At 41.5% G+C, this 12,828-nt stretch overlaps 1 long non-coding RNA gene across 2 annotated transcripts in view; it reads right to left on the bottom strand.

Moving 5' to 3' along the window:
• Positions 1-12,539, bottom strand: part of LOC138820428 (uncharacterized) — a 41,238-nt gene extending 28,699 nt beyond the window's left edge. For both annotated transcript variants that reach the window (XR_011369877.1, XR_011369878.1), the window contains exon 1: positions 12,322-12,539. This is a non-coding gene — a long non-coding RNA (uncharacterized lncRNA). The remainder of the gene's footprint in view (positions 1-12,321) is intronic.
• Between the last annotated feature and the right edge of the window lie 289 nt (positions 12,540-12,828).

The raw sequence follows: 12,828 nt of genomic DNA, 5'->3' as shown, positions 1-12,828 counted from the left end.
ACTTATGGAAAATATTTTTTTCCTTTGCAGTGGAATTAGACATTGATACTAGGGCCTTGTATATTCTAAAGAGCTCTCCCAATGCTCTACTGATAAAGTACCTTCCAAGCCCATGGTTAATTTATTATTTATTTATTTTTGTTGTTCATGGGGTTTGAACTCTGGGCCTGGGTGATATCTCTCAGCTCTTCATCTCAAGGCTAGCACTCTACCATTTAAACCATAGCACCACTTCCTGTTTTCTGGTGGTTAATTAGAGATAAGAGTCTCAAGGATTTTCGTGCTTGGGGTTGCCTTTGAACCACGATCCTCATATCTCAGCCTCCTGAGTAGCTAGAATTACAGGCATGAGCCAACAGAACCCAGCTCCACATTTAGTTTTAATTATACAACTGGCCCTGAATCTTGATATAAGGTCATCTCTGAAATACATGAAGATCTTTCAGGTGTCATCTAAAATAATAATGACTTGTTGCCTAAACTATCAAAATGTTCCTAAGATCTGTAATATGGAAAGGTCACAAAGGGTTATGGCTGTTCTGAAAAGTCCTCTGGTTCCCCAACCATCCCAGTTGAGGACTGTACATACATTTCAGCTGAAAACTTCTCAGCTGTAAAGTCGGCCTGCCTCTTGGCCTCAAATGGTCCATATTCCCTGTAGGATCTCTGCTCAGCTCTATTAAGTATCACCTGTTTTCTCCAGCTGTCATTCCAGCCTTGTTGCTCCCCCTTTCTAGGAGTCCACTTCTGGCCTGCCAGCAGAAAACCAAAGCAGAGGGCTAAAACACAACATCCATGAAACACTAGGTACAATTCTATAGGTTCCTTAAGATTTCATTTTTCCAAAAACCAGTTGGAATACCACTGGATAAATGGGAATTTCCGGGGGAAAAAGTTGCTGATGTTATTTTCTAGAATTTATTCATTTTAATAAAACCTTATTACTATTATGACTTCACTTATGTTTTAGAGAGTATACGATAAACCATATAATTATAGGTATCTTTTTCTTTCTTTTTGTTGTTGCTGTGTTTTGAAATAAGGTCATTACATATGTTTGAGATTAGCCTGGAACTCACAATCATTCTGTATCAAGACTCCTGAGGGTTAAAAACATAGGCATGCACCACACCTGGTTAATTATAGATGACCTCTATTAACACAATTTAATAAACTAACTACATTTCACATTTCAAAAGCAGCTTTATGAAACCATAGTTCTAAACCTCATCCAGGAAAGTAGTACATACCAGTACCTTTGATTGTAGTTTAAAGTACAATATTAGATTGTACTTAACATTGTATTTTAAAAAGATTTTCCTTCCCTTGAATGGGATTTATATATTTGCCATATGTCTCTAGTGTGGGCCTCAACTCAGTTTTCAACTCACTCAAGAAGGTATCTTTTTTTGTCCATTTGAGAATCCAGCATCCAGGTGAAACAAGGACAAAGTGCTAACCCTCTTTTGTCTTTTCTCTTCTGCTGCTTTAGAATATGCAATCAAATCCTGTATTTTAAGCCATCTAATAAGTTAGTAACTAAATTTTGAACTTTGTCATTTCTTAAACTGTCTTCCAAAATTGTCTTTTTCCCCTTAGATTTAGAAGGGTCCTCAAATATTATTTATAGCTTTTGCTATACTTCTTTGATTTTCCTTAGGAGTAATTACACCACGCTGATAGTACATATAGAAAAATATTAAAATTTATTCAAATAATGGATGTACATCTCATTAAATTCCTCTCATGTATCCACAATAAAAATACAGGCATAGAGCTGGGAATGTGGCTTAGTGGTTGCCTACCATGCAAGATGCCCTGTACCACATAAACAGAACAAGGCAGAAGTGGCACTGTGGCTCAGTGGTAGAACACTACTCTTGAGCAAAAGCAGTTCAGAGACAGTGCCCAGATCCTGAGTTCAAGCCCCAGGACTGGCAAAAATTACAAAATTTAAAAATACAGGGATTTTTTTCAGTTTTCTCATTATTATTTCCTAACTAAACTTTATACTCTAACACAAATAAGTAAGTACTATCAAGTCTTAAAATAAAAATCCTGTTTGTACATCACGAACATAAAATTATGTAATTACCTTGAATATAAAATGTTTTTGAGTGTCAAATATTGCACAAGGGATTTAAGTTCACTCTATGGCTCTAATATCCTATAATATCAATAACTATTTAAATCTAACTTACATCACTTTATGATATTTTCATAGAGGATTATACTTCTACTGTAGAAACAAATCAGATCAACCAAAATAGAAGGGGTAGTTGAAATCAGGGGGAAAATGTCACTAAGTTGTTAATAAGTTGAGCCAGGCACTGGTGGGTCACACCTGAAACCCAAGCTACTCAGAAGGTCAAGAGCTGAGGATCGTGGTTCAAAGCCAGCCTGGCAGAAAATCCATGAGGCTCTTATCTCCAATTGAGCACCAGAAAAACTGAAATTAGCACTGTGGTTCAAAGCGGTAGAGTGCTAGGCTTGAACAGAAGATCTGAGGGACAAAATCCAGACCCAGAGCTCAAGCTCCACAACAACAAAACAAAACAAAACAAAACAACAAAAAAACAAGTTGAAGGTGAGTACTGGTGGCTTATTCCTGTAGTCCTAGCTACTTGTAAGAATGGAATTTGAGGATCAGAGTTCGAAGCCAACTTAGGCACAAAAGTTATGTGATCTCTAAGAAAGCCAGAAGTGGAGCTGTGGCTTCAAGTGGTAGAGCAAAAACCATAAGCAAAAGAAAAAGCTAAGGGACAGAGCCCAGGCCTTAAGTTCAATTCCTAGAATTAGCACCTACATAAATAAAGTTAGCAAAGTGAAAAATTAAAAGATTTGCTTTAGATTTTCTATTTGCAACCCATAAGCATTTGTGTTTTACCATTATAGTATCTCCATTCAACTACAGAATTACTTCATTGATTATTCTACCTTCTTTCTGCTATCTCATTTTTAACTATATCAATTAAACTTGCTTTATAGTAAAGTCATTTCCATCATTTCTGTATGTAAATTGAAGTGTTAAATAGAATTGGCTACTTACTAGGATATTTACCAATATCCTGCAAATACTACATTCTCCCTCTAAATCTCCAAAGACCAAAGCTAATAGTGACAGACATTTTCCCCCCAAATCAGTTGTAAGAGGTCAAAACTGCAATTGAACCCACCTTGCTTTTCCACACTAGAACAGCAGCTTGCATTTCACCAGCCCTTTCCAATAAAAGGCTTGCATTAGCATTTGATCACTGATCTAAACACAAGCTTAGAAAAGGAAAAGAATACAGTAAAATTTCCAGCAAGAGTTCCCATAAAATAGTTGCATTTTGGCTCAAAGGGTTTCTAGGCTCTGAAGAAAGCTGAGAAAAGCGAGCTGAAACAGTCTCTGATGGTTCGAGAATATACTGAGCAAAGGGCCTCTCATAGGTTTCTGTACAGCTTTGGATAGTTTAGTACATTAAAACTTCCAATTCCACGGGGCAAGCATCTAATTCCCACATTCTGGAGGATTAATGTTTCTGGTGTATGTCAAAAAGTGTATTCCCAAATGCTTGACATTTCTCTATGCTAAGCATTCACTCAATCTTCAGACTAAATTTAAAATGTTTCATTTTGCCTAACATCAACTTATCTGACAGTTTCTGTTTGTCTCAGACATATACTAGTTGTTGCAAATAAAGGAAACCATAGGATCTATGTTTCTTTGGGCCTGGCTTACTTCACTTAATATGAGTTTTGCCAAGCATTTCTATTTCCTAACTAATGGGGCAATGTCATTGTTTCTGATGGAGGCATAGACTTCCATTGTGTATACATACCACATTTTCTTGATCCATTCATCTATTGAGGGGCATCTGGATTGGAACCCCAAGATAAGGATTCAAATGTTTCTTCTTTTCTTTTTTATTATGAGAATACCGTACAGAGGAATTACAATAACATGGGCAAGATAACGAGTACATTTCTTATCAAGCATTGTAGCCTCCTCTTTGTTTCCACTTCCCATCCCTTTCCATACTCCCCCCTCTCCCCACCCGACACTCCCCCCACCCCTCACCAAAGTTGTAAAGTTCGTATTTTGACATAACGATTTGTACATCTCATTATTGCAATGAGTCTACCTGTATCCTTAGTTTAACGATTTGTTTTTTCCCTTCCTCTCCACAAATTATACCAACATCAAATACAGTGAAAGCATGGGTTATACAGACAAGGGACTCATATCTAAAATATACCTAGAACTTAAAAAATTAAATCCCCCAAAACCAAATCTTCAAAGAAACAACTGCCCAATAAATAAGTGGGCTAACGACTTAAAGAGAAACTTCTCTGAAGAGGAAAAGGATAGTCAATAGATACATGAAGAAATGTTTTTTTTTTCTCTCCTGCGGTTGTTTCGAACATATTTATAAGATGATTTCTTTGTTGCTTTTTATGTCCCTCCCCTATGGTATAATCCCTGCTTTCACTGTATTTGATGTTGGTATTGAAAGGTTAAAGTTTTGAGGCAGTGACCACTTGTTGCTTGTTTGTAGCAAAGCAACAAATGGGGCTAAACTGCACGGTTGTGTGCCTTTATAAGACCTGAAAATCCTTAGCTCAGGGCTCTCCTCCTGGGCTCCGCTGTGTCGGAGTGGAAGACGAGGCCCAAGCTGCAGCCTGTTTAAATAAAACAGCTGTAGAATCTGACTCTCGGTGAGAGGTCTATTAGGGATCTAGTAGCCGTGGCAAAAACAGGAAAGGAAGGACAGAAAACATGAAATTGAGCATGAAAAGAGAGACTGGGTAAAGGAAAAGAGGCCAGACTTGTTGGAATCGCCACTATCACATGCTGAGCATACATGGTTCACAGAGGGCAGCAGTTTCATTCGAGATGGAAAAAGATACGCAGGCGCAGCAATCATCACGGACACTGAGATAGTGTGGGCAGAAGCACTCCCCCAGGGAATGTCTGCACAAAGAGCAGAGCTAGTGGCACTAACAAAAGCCCTACAAATGGGAAAATGGAAGAGACTAAACATTTACACAGACAGTCGGTATGCTTTTGCCAACGTGCATGGCCATGGAGCCATTTCCCAAGAGAGGGGGCTGCTGACAGCTGAGGGAAAATATATTAAAAACAAACAAGAAATTTTAAGCCTCGGCCAGATGGGAAACAGCAAATATTGCCATTATGCACTGCCCTGGCTATCAAAAGGGAACTGATTCTATAACCAAAGGAAATAACTTGGCCGATCAGGCAGCTAAGGAGTTGGCCCTCCAGCCCAGAGCTGACTCTAGTAGACCCAGGGCCACGAGCTTTGCCTCCTGAGCCTCAATACCCCCAAGAAGACTTGCAGTGGATAAAGAAAATTCCCATGGCCTATAAACCTCTGGACAGAGAAGGAAAACTGGTGAGGGGAAAGTTATCTTGCTAAAAAGATTGGGGAAGGGGATTCTAAAGAGAATCCATTGCGTCCCTCACATGGGAACACGAAGACTGCAGGACATGCTCCAACACTCCAAAGTAAAAATCAACTCATCGAGGACATTGTTAAAAATTGTGAAGCCTCATAGCTAGCAAGATCAATAGAAAACCCACGGATTGGGAGAAGATCTTTACTAGCCATACAACTGACAAGGGTCTCATATCTAAAATATACTTGGAACTCAAAAAATTAAACCCCCCAACAACAAATCCTCAAAGAAACAACTGCCCAATAAATAAGTGGGCGAAAGATTTAAAGAGAAACTTCTCTGAAGAAGAAAGAAGGATGGCCAATAGACACATGAAGAAATGTTCAACATCCCTAGCCATAAAAGAAATGCAAATCAAAACAACATGGAGATATCACCTCAATGCAGTTAGAACGGAAAAATCAAGAACTCTAACAACAACAGATGCTGGAGGGGATGTGTACAGAAAGGAACTTTACTTCATTGTTGGTGGGAATGTAAACTTGTTCAACCACTTTGGAAAGCAGTATGGAGGTTCCTCAAAAGACTTCACATAGAACTCCCCTATGACCCAGCAATCCCACTTTTGGGCATTTACCCAAATGTATACAAACAAGACCACACTAAAGCTACCAGCACAACTATGTTTATTGCAGCATTATTTACCATAGCTAAGATATGGAACCTACCCTGATGCCCCTCAGTAGATGATTGGATCAAGAAAATGTGGTATATATACACAATGGAATTCTATGCCTCCATCAGAAAGAATGACATTGCCCCATTTGTTAGAAAATGGAAAAACTTGGAAAAAATTATATTAAGTGAAGTAAGCCAGGCCCAAGAAATATAGGTCCCATGGTTTCCCTTATTTGTAATATCTAGTATATGTATGAGTCAAGCGGAAAAGGTCAGATAATGTAATGTCAGGAAAATGAACCCTTAGATGTGTATTTTAATGTTTTTTTCTTCCATGCATGTGTTTCTAACACATTTATAAGATTATCTCTTTGTTGCTTTGTATGTCCCTCCCCCACAGTATAACCCCTGCTTTCACTATATTTGATGTCAGTATAACTTGTGGAGGAGATGGGGAAAAACCAGTTGTTTATCTATACAGGTGGACCTGTTGCAACAATGAGAAGTACAAGTTGTCATGTCCAAAATGAGCTTTACAACGTCGGTGTGTGTGGGGGGAAGGAATAGGATTGGGATGGGGGGGAGGGGGGAGGCTGTGAAGGGATGTGAAGGGTAAACAAAGGAGGAGGCTGCAATGTTTGGTAAGAAATGTATGCATTATCCTGCCCATGTAATTGTAACTCCTCTGTACAGTATGTTCACAAATAAAATAAAATTAAATTTAAAAAAATTTGTGAAGCCTGTCAGCTCACCAATGCCCCCAATCAACTGGTTACAAAAGGAGCTTGCCTCCGTGGAGATAGGCCAGGTGTGTATTGGGAAGTAGACTTCACAGAAATTAAAACTGGAAAATTTGGATATAAATATTTGCTAGTTTTTGTAGACACTTTTTCAGGATGGGTTGAAGCCTACCCAACAAACATGAGACTGTGAAAATCATGGCTAAGAAGATCCTGGAAGAAATCCTACCCAGGTATGTCTTCCCATCCACTGTTGGGACAGATAATGGATGGGCCTTCGTCTCAAAAGTAAGTCAGGGAATAGCCACAGCACCTGGGATGGATTGGAATTTGCACTGTGCTTATAGACCCCAGAGTTCAGTGCAGGTAGAAAGAATGAATCAGAAAGGAGACCTTAAATAAATTGGCCTTGGAGACTGGCGCAGATTGGGTATCACTCCTTCCTTTTGCCCCTGTTTAGAATAAGAACTTCACCCTATCGGTTTGGCTTTACTCCTTTTGAAATAATGCATGGACCCCCTCCACCCATTATCCCTAGTCTTCAGACTGAATTGCTTGCTGATTTGGATGATACTGAATTTCTGTGTAAGCTTGACTATTTACAGCTGTTGCATAAGAGTATGTGGCCCCAGCTTAGAGCATTATGATTCTGCTTCTATTCCTACCCCCCATTTGTTTAAACCAGGGGACTGGGTGTTTGTTCGAAGGCACAACTTGAGATCTCTGGAACCAAGGTGGAAGGGACCTTACATGGTGCTACTGACTACTCCTCCTGCCCTTGCTGCTTGGATCCTCTGCTCCCATGCCAGACCAGCTGAACCCTTTGCCCTGGATGACCGTGGGGAAACATGGGAAGTCTGCAAGCATCCTACCCAACCACTCCGCATACACCTCAAGAAAAGAAAAATAAACTGGTTGTTATTGATATTATTGTTTAATATTATGGCTAAGGTCAGAGAGGGACTATACCCGTTCAAGTTCGTGAGGTATTGGAAATTAGTTTTGGCCCAGAGCTACAAGATTGTGTCTCAGGAGTATAAGTCAATGGGGGGGAATGAAGGGTTAAAATTTGGAGGCAGTGACCACTTGTTGCTTGTTTGTAGCAGAGCAATAGGTGGTGATAAACCACCTGGGTGTGTACCTTTATAAGACCTGCACATCCTTAGCTCAGTGCTCTCTTCCTGAGCGCCACTGTGTCAGAGTGTAAGATGAGGCCCAAGCTGCAGCCTGTTTAAATAAAACAGCTGTAGAGTTCTTCTTGGTGGGGGTCCTGTGACCTTGGCATAACATGTATAATTTTAAAGGGGAAGGAAAAAAACAAATTGTTTAAATAGGGATACAGGTGGACCCATTGCAACAATGAGATTTACAATACATTATGTTGAAAAATGTACTTTACAACTTTGGCAGGGGTGGGGGTGGGGTGGAAAGGGGAAAGGACGGGAATGGGAAACAATGGAGGAGGCAACAAGGCTTCATAAGAAATGTACTCATTATCTTGCCCATGTAATTGTAACCCCTCTGTATGGTTTTTTCACAATAAAATAAATAAATAAAATATTTAAGTAGAGAAAATCACAGACCTTCATAACAGGGCTTACAGAAATTTGTGTAGAACTTTAACACTCATTACAGATAAATTTAGTACAGTAACTACATAAATGGAAATTAATGAGGTGCTTTCTTCTATTATGCACCTTGAAAAAAACTACAATGTTATTCTACCTATAAAATTACCTCAAGATTTGTAAATATATATCTCAAAAGCCAGATTGCCTAGACTCTAAATGGACAGAAAAGTTGGTAGTGCACTGTCAGGCAGGAAGTGGACTGCATCCCAGATTATATCACTTAAGTTTTGAAAAAAGAAAAAGCACTGTGCATTTATGTAATTAAATTTGTGTATATAAATTCACAGTGCTGACGTCAGGAAAAATAAAGGGTGTTCATTCAATGTCATACATGTTTAAAATTTCCACCACAGGGTAGGACTATAGTTCATTGATAATGTCCTTTGGCCTGGCTTGCTTGAGGCCCCAAGTTTGATCCTCAATACTATAAGAAAAAAAAATGACAAAAATTTATTTTAAAATTGAAAACTGTGAAAAGTCAGCTTATTAGCAATACTAGCTGCAGTGTCACACTCTTCTAAAGGACACAACATTTTCATTTGTTTAAAAAAATGAAGCTAGACATGAAGTCATGATGGCATGCACTTCTAATCTCAGCTTTGTAGGAAGCATAGGGAGACAGCTATATCTAAAAATTAGTGAGGCCATCAGTTCAAACTATTACAGCAAAAACTACGTAGATCAGTAAATAAATGGAGAATCCTTGCCTCATTTAATTTTATATTTCTCTAATTTGAGAAAAAAAGTAAGGTAAAAGTGCATTATCTCATTTGATTAAGTAAGGTCATACACTTACTGACATACCGAATAGCATTTGGTTTTCAGCATCTTTATTTTACAGACTTTATTTTACAGACTTCTGATTCTCAAGCAACAAATCTTCTCCACACAGATAAAGGTAGAGTCGCGATTTGCACAAGTCAAGGTGCTAGCACTTAAAATTTTCTGACAGGGCATGAACTCACACTTTGTGTGTGTGTCTGCACACATGTATATGTGAGTGTGCACGCATGTCCATGCTCAGGCCTGAGCACTGTCCCTCAAGATTTCTGGCTCAGGGTTGTCACTCCACCACTGAACTGCAGCCCCACCATGGTTAACAGGAGGTAAGAGTCTCCTGAACTTTCCTGCCAGGCTGTCTTTGAACCTTGATTCCGTTTTAGCATCCTGAAGACCTAGGAGAACAGGCGTGAGCTTCTGCTGCCTAGAAAGCAGTGGATGAGTCTTGACCAAGCCAAGAATAGGCAAACAAGCTCTGCTAACGATAACAACTACACACCTAAGATCACTACTCAGAACATTGACAACTACACACCTAACTGCAGTACTCAGAACAGTGACAACTGCACACCTAATCTCAATACTCAGAACAGTGACAACCACACTCAAAACTACAATACTCAGAAAACTGAATACAGAACACCAAACCTCAATACTCAGAACAGTGAAAACTACACACATAAGCTCAGTACTCACAACATTGACAACTGCACACCTAAATTCAACATTCAGAAAAGTGACAACTACAAATCTAATCTCAGTAATCAGAACAGTGACAACTGTACAGCTAACATCAATAATTAGAACAGTCAAAACAGTGACAAATGCACACCTAATCTCACTACTCAGAAAAGTGACAACCACACACCTAACCTCAATACTCAGAACAGTGATGACAGCACACCTAACCCCAACACTCAGAACAGTGACAACTACACACCTAACCTCAACACTCAACAGTGACAATTGTACACCTAATCTCAACTCAGAACAGACACAGCTACACACCTAATCTCAATACTCAGAAAAGTGATAATTTCACAGCTAACCCCAGTACTCAGAACAGTGAAAAATACACACCCAACCTCAATACTCAGAACAGTGAAAACTACATAGCTAAACTCAATACTCAGAATCGTGACAACCACACTACTAACTTCAATACTCAGAACACTGACAACAGCACACCAAACCTCAATACTCAGAAGTGACAAATATACACATGAACTCACTACTCAAAACAGTGGCAATTACACACCTCATTTCAACACTAAAAACAGTGACAACCAAACACATAACCTCAGTACTCAGAACAGTGACACCTGCACACCTAACATCAATACTCAGAACAGTCAAAACAGTAACAAATGCACATCTAATCTCAATACTCAGACTAGTGACAACTGCACACCTAACTTGAATACTCAGAACAGTGACAACAGAACACCTAAACTCAACACTCAGAATGGTGACAACTACACATCTAACCTCAACACTCAGAGCAGTGACAACTACACTCCTAACCCCAGTACTCTGAACAGTGACAACCACACACCTAACATCAATACTCAGAACAATGACAATAGCACACCTAACCTCAGTACTCAGATCAGTGACAACTGCATATCTCAAACACATATCTCAAACGCATATCTCAAAAGTGACATCCACACACCTAACTTAAAAACTCAGAACAGTGACAACTGCACACCTAACATCAATATCAGAACAGTCAGAACAATGACAACTGCACACCTAACCTCACTACTCAGAACAGTGACAGCTATATACCTAACCTCAGCACTCAGAACTGTGACAACCACACACCTAACTTAAATACACACAAAAGCAACAACTGTACATCTAACTTCAGTCATCAGAATAGTGACAACTACATACCTAAACTCAATACTCAGAACAGTGACAAATACACACCTAACCTCAGTTTTCTGAACAGTGACAACTACCACATAACCTCAGTACTCAGAACAGTGACAACCGCACACCTAACCTCGACTCAGACCAGAGATAACTACCCACCTAATCTCAGTCAGAACAATAACAACTACACACTTAACCTCAACACTCAGAATAGTGACAACTACACATTTAACCTCAGTACTCAGAACAGTGACAACTACACACCTAACTTCATTTCTCAGAAAAGTGACAACCACATACCTAACCTCAATACTCAGAACAGTTACAATTGCACATCTAACCTCAACACCTAGAACAGTGACAACCACACAGCTAACCTCAACAATCAGAAGAGTGACAACCACACACCTCACCTCATGACAACCACTCGCCTCACTCAGCACTCAGGGAAGAAGTGGGAGGCAGGTGCAGATGCCTCAGGCCAGGGCGGGTCAGGTGGAAGTGTTTTCTGAGGTGCCCTTCCTCTTCCTGCACCAGGCCATGGTCTGATGAGGCAGGAGACATCTAGAAGCTTGGAGGTGCCAGGGTTAGGAACGCCTGTCTTAGAGCAGTCAGGGGTGATTCAGGAATGCAAGTGCAGCCAGGCCAGCGCCAGTTAGAGAAAGGCAACCCCACCCCCCGTCCTCTGTGGCCCCCCACCGGCCACCCCCTTCCCTTCATGCTGGTAGCACCAGCCCGCTCCAGACTTGCTTGCTGGCTTGGTGGCACCCCAGGACCACCTGGGGCGCCAGCCAGGCTCCCCGTTTCATAGGCTCCCACCTTCCTGGCCAAGAGCACTCTTGGCACATGAAATGCCTCCAGGGCGCTCACCCTCGCTGCACACAGTGCCTTGGTCTCATGCCGAGGATCTAGGCAGCTGGCCTGGTTGTCCTGCACCCGGTGCCCTTCCTCTCCTCTCCTACCCATGTACCTGGTGGCTGAGGGCCTGGGCTGTCCTGCCAAGGCTCACCGGGCACCGGGAGGCTCTTGAGCTCCTTCTGAGACTCCCTGGGGCTGCCGCCAGCGTCCGGCCTGGGAACCTAAGTTCCTGCGTAGCTCCACTGGAGCTGCAGCCACCATGGCGGTCTTGTCTTGCTTGCGGCTATGCAGCTGCTGCTGCTGGCGAGAGCGATTGGCATCGCACAGGATGTGGAACTGGTCCTACTCACCTTCCAGCAGCTTGTAGAAGCGGTTGGCCACGACCCAGCAAAAGCTCTCCTGCATAGAATCGCTGGTGGTTGTCACAGGGCACCAGAGCACCCTTATCCAGCTTTGGTCACTGCAGGTCTAGGCGGGCAGCCCACACAAGCAATGCTCAGCACATCCTGTGGCAAGGACCCATTCCGCCTGCCTCCTCCCTCTCTGCTGGGCCCTGTCCAGTCCCTCCAAGCACCTGCCCCTGCCACTGCTGCTACCGTTGCCTACCCAAACGCAGTGAGACAGCCAATCAGCACCCAGAGACATTCCCCTTTCCCAACCGGCGAGCCAGAGAGCCCAATCACAGGCTGGTGGCTGTTACTTCACTTGACCTCTGCACCCCACTCCCGGCCCATTCCGGAGAGATGGGGCCAGAGGTGAAACCACAACAAATGGACGCAGGTGACTTGCACTGCCAACCAGGGGGTCAGTCTTGGCTATCCTGTAACCGCATGGAATTGGGGTACTTTCCATGTCTG

Source organism: Dipodomys merriami, unplaced genomic scaffold (genome assembly GCF_024711535.1).
Source record: "Dipodomys merriami isolate MVZ:Mamm:240054 unplaced genomic scaffold, mDipMer1.0.p SCAF_882, whole genome shotgun sequence".
NCBI lineage: Eukaryota > Metazoa > Chordata > Mammalia > Rodentia > Heteromyidae > Dipodomys > Dipodomys merriami.
Note: the sequence above shows the minus strand (reverse complement) of the source record. Positions and strands in the feature narration are given on the sequence as shown.